The sequence below is a fragment of the Equus caballus genome, chromosome 21 (genome assembly GCF_041296265.1).
Source record: "Equus caballus isolate H_3958 breed thoroughbred chromosome 21, TB-T2T, whole genome shotgun sequence".
Lineage (NCBI taxonomy): Eukaryota > Metazoa > Chordata > Mammalia > Perissodactyla > Equidae > Equus > Equus caballus.
In genome coordinates, this window is record NC_091704.1 from 15,393,344 (window position 1) to 15,398,108 (window position 4,765).

Below are 4,765 nucleotides of genomic sequence, written 5' to 3' on the forward strand. Positions count from 1 at the left end.
AAGATAAAATCGAAGCAGATAGATCACTGGCCCTGCATGAAATACTACCCTTGAAGCCAGAAGCCATAAGAGGAATCTTACCTGTGATCAATAGGCTTTTAGAACAAGGATTGATCAGGCCACGGAGACTTCCATGAAACACTCCCATTTTACCAGTTAAAAGGCTGGAAACAGCGAAATATAGATTTCCTCAAGAGCTCAGGGCTGTCAAGGTGCGTTTGGATCCTCATGCCCCACTCCATCCCCCCAGGTGATGTCTGATCACTCTGCCCTGCCTTCAGCAGGAATCCTGTTAGGTTGGTGAGATATTGTGATTTATAATAAGAAATATCTTCACTTCACTTCTGGAGCAGAGCTTCTAAAACTCTTGTAAAGTTTCTGATATGGGAGCTATAGGGGCATCTTTTGTTACAATAATTACTTTTGTCCTCAGTTCCAGAAATAGCTCCAGAGAAATAAAGGTGAAATAGATATCTTTTGTTATTCATAACAAGTCCTTTTCAACCACACCTGAATTTATGTTAATGGGGTGACTTCTGGAGAACCTTAAGGGTGGGGGCTGGTTGCCAGGGGAACCAATTGTGTGATAGGTGGGTTGGAACTCTTAGCCCCATCACCTTCACCACATCTCCAAGGTGGGGAGAAGGGCTGGAGATTGAGTTCAACATGGGGTTCAAAGAACTCCCAGGTTGGTGAACACATGGAAAATTTGGGGAGAGTGGCATACGCAGAGGGAGCCTGGGAGCTCCACATCCCTTCCCCACATGTCTTGACATCTTGGAAGATCATTCCGAGGTAGAAGTTCCCACTGTCAATCCAGAGTGACAACGGAGCTGCATTTCTCTCTCCTAGAACCCAGGAAGTATCAAGAGCCTTGGACATCACTGGGAAACTCGATGCCTGACGCTGGCCCCAGTCCACAGGAAAGACTGAAAAGATGAACCAAGAAACTACTTAACCTGGGACAAGGTGTTGAGAAGATTCTTGGCTTCACCCATGGGGGAGATTACATACAACAGAAGGAAATAGCGATCAGACGGTGCTTAAAATTTTTAAATGAAATTCTAACTTCTGTTCATGAGTTTGCCTCTCACAGGTCCGTGTTCCCATCAGATGTTGCACTCCACCACACCAAGGCAGGTGACCAGGTTCTCCTTAAGTCTTGGAAGGAGACTTCCAGAGGATCAACTAACCCCCAAGTGGACCAGGCATTATGAAGTCCTCCTGACCACCCACCCATCAGCCAAACTGGCCAGAGTCAAGCTGAAGACACATCACACCTGAGTCAGTCCTGGCTCCCCACCCCATGACCAGAGCACTCAGAAGCTGAAAAGAAAAATACTGGTCTTTTGAGCTGCTGAAAGACCTTCAGCTGCTGTTCTGGGCTAGGACAGCTGACACCAAACAGTCATATAAGTAAAATGAGTCAGGTTCTAGCATTTCAGGTTCTGGAATTTCGGGTTAATCAAATATGGAATAAGATGCTGTTCTAAGACTGTAGAGAAAGGCACTCAGGTAATGGTAATGCATAATATAACCCGGTACCTGAGAGCATTTTAAAAATTTCCTTCCTCAGTTTAGCCATCTTTGCCCCCTTTCCGGGAGGAAGTAGCCTGAATGATCAATGCCCTGTTTCCTGCAGGAATCAGGATGGAAAAATGACAGTGGAGATTGAAGCCAGGTACCTGAGGGTTACTGTAGATATTCCGTGAGAATATGATTGCCCTTGACCTTGTTCCCAATGCAGACCTAGATGAATCTTGTCGATTGGCTGTTTTCTTGTTTAGCTTGTGAGGTGACTCAGGTCTCGAGGATTTGTGAGCTTGCTTTGCAGAAGAAAGAGAATGCCTTTGGGGAGGATGTTGGGCCCTCAGCAAGTGCTGATGCCCAGAAGTCAGATTGCCCAGGGGCTTATCAGGAGCGACCCCTTTGTTTCTCCAAAGCTCCTCCTGCCAAGACCCTTAGCTCCATAAAACCCCCTGCTTTCAGTTCTTGGGGATGCAGATTTGAGCAAACCCAGGCTCCCACCTACTCGTTTTGGCCAGTCTGAGTAAACCCTTCTCCATCTCCTAGCACCAACGTCTCAGTGCTTGGCTTGCTGAACATCAGGCACGGGAACCTGAGATAAGAAGTTTGATCACCTCCACTAAGTCCCTAGCCGACTAAAGACTGAAGGACATCTCTTGGAAAGAGAGCCTTTGTTTAACACTTCATGGAGACTTTTAAAGAAGGGGCACATTGTCCTAAAGTGTTAAAACGATAGCTGTGGAGTCTTTGTTGATGCGTGTCTACATCTATGTTACATATGTGTGATGTTTTACCTCCAGATGGTATAATTCTTTTAAAACTCCATTTAATTGGCTTAAAGTAAGCACTTATATAAATTATTTCTAAATATAATAGGAACTAACCCAAATGTCTTTCAGGTTAACATGATGTGAAATAATCTTTGGTAAACAAAAGCTTGTTAAACTTTGTTGGTTTGATTAAATAGGCATGTCCTCACAATTATCAACATTGGTTATAATACAGACATGCAGCCTGGGTTTACTAGTCAAATAAGCTCAGGTTATCTCTGTCACAAAACTGGTTAGCAATAGCAATCACTTAAAGTGATAGTTAATTTTGTCTGATGTCTCATAAAGTTTTGTGGGTAATCTAAACATAATTGCTGAGAAGAAATGATTTAGATGTAAGTGAGATAAAAGTTTATAGATAAACTTTTAGCAATAATTGTATTTTATGGCATGTGTCTTTAAAACAACTTCCAAAATCTCTTTGGTAATTTGAAACTTTGAAATTTTGCTATGTTAAATCAAATGATGGGAAATTCATTGAATCATCTCTAAACTAGATAAAACATTAGACATTAATTAGTAAATATAAGTTTGTCTACTTTTGGCTTCTCATTACAGAGAAACTACAAGATGTTTGGGTCTGCTGGTAAACATGTCTTGTACTTTTATTAGAAGATTGTACTGTGAAGTAGCATGTTCCTAGAAATTATGAAAAGTAATTATAAGTTTGTAAAGTCACAGAATGCTAATGTAAAAGATAGTTTATAATAGCTTACTTCTTAGTTTTCACTGAAAAGTAAGGCCTATATAGGTTAAGAATTCTAATTAATGTTAGTGATTAAAACTACTAAAAATTAGGGGCCAGCCCCATGGCCAAGTGTTTAAGTTCACGTGCTCTGCTTTGGTGGCCCAGGGTTTCGCCGGTTCCGATCCTGGGTGCATCGTGGCACTGCTCCTCAGGCCACGCTGAGGCGGCATCCCACATGCCACAACTAGAAGGACCCACAAAAGAAGAAAAATACACAACTATGTACCGGGGGGCTTTGGGGAGAAAAAAGAAAAATAAATCTTTAAAAAAAAACCTAGTAAAAATTAATAAGAAACACATCTTTGTATTCAAGAAAAGTAAGGTGTGTGTTTTCAGTAAAGAAGGTATAAAGAATGGAAATATTTCTGTTGTTTTGTTAAGAAAGATAAATTTGTCCTAAAATACTAGAAGAGAAGAAGAGGGCATGGGACAAGTTCTGAATGGAAAAAGAAACTTATAAAAGGTTTGTGGAAGAGGAACCCTGAGGAGAAAGTTTTGTGAATGGCCAAGTTGGCTAAGATTAAAATGAATTTAATTAAGGGAGTGAGTTTTAGTGTCAAAAGCAGGCCAGTACAAAATTAGAATTTGGTTCTTTCCCTCTCTTGAAAGGATAATTTTCCTAAACTTTTAGTCTGCTCTTCATAAAGAGATTACGATGACGCACTCCTACCCCTAATAAGAACCATAAAAGTTAGAACGGCTAGCTTACTGTGGAAGGTTACAGATAGACATACAGCCGTTGGTGGTCTTCTCCCACATCATGGCAGACCCGGGAGGAGTCTTAGCTGATATGTCTTGCTGTCTCTATGTTAATACTAGTGGCACTATAGAAGAAAGTGAAATCGACACTGGAAAAGGCCACTTGGCTGACAGGAAGAAGCCAGTCAGACCACCTGCTCCTGAGCCCCTGAACAACTGTCCTTCTTCTCCTGCTCTTTGGACCCTGCATATTCAATTGTCTGGTAGCTTATTGAGGCTGTGAAATTACACCTGGTTGTTACACAAGGATACAAACAACTGGGGGTTATGCCTGGTGACCCACAAACCTGTCATAGATTAGCTGGGGAAAGTTCTGCTCCTCTAGTGGTCCCTGTGACAACATTCACACCCAGCAGGAAGCCATTACAGAAATGGAGGAGCAGGATCAAACTAGAGGAGGGCTCTTGTCACTGACTAATTGCCTTGAGGAACTCAAGCGTGATTTCAGAAGCATGTTTTCCTCCTGAGCCTGAGCAAGTGAATAACCACCTCTCCCTTTTTAATGTTCATTCCACATCCAAAATAAAAGGCCCTTGCTGTCCTGTGCTTGGGGAGCCACGACTTTGGAAAGGATTCCATGTGGTCGCCTTATTTGCAGCAAATAAATTTTACTCTGTGTAACAACTACATCTGATGAAGCCTCTGATTTCAATTCACTAAGAAGCAGACCCTTTTTGGTTTGGAAACAGATCCACATCAGAAGAAGCAAGCCACGGAGACCTGCAGCTACTCCCCCCACCTCCACTGAGCATGCAATTCTAGAGTGGAAGTGTCACTCAGTCATAAGTGTGCCCTTGTTCTCATCCACAGGTCCATGGCTGGCTGGGATACTTTACCTCAGTGGGGAAGCTCCTAATCTCTTCCCAGAGGAACTGCCTTCATCTGCAACACGGCACGGAGA

The 4,765-nt window shown here is 42.5% G+C and overlaps 1 long non-coding RNA gene across 1 annotated transcript; it reads left to right on the plus strand.

The window, feature by feature from the left end:
* Positions 1–594: 594 nt before the first annotated feature.
* On the plus strand, positions 595–2,257 carry LOC138919794 (uncharacterized). Its single transcript, XR_011430357.1, has 3 exons — positions 595–688; positions 853–1,039; positions 2,074–2,257. It is a non-coding gene; the product is annotated as an uncharacterized lncRNA (long non-coding RNA).
* The last annotated feature ends 2,508 nt before the right edge of the window (positions 2,258–4,765 follow it).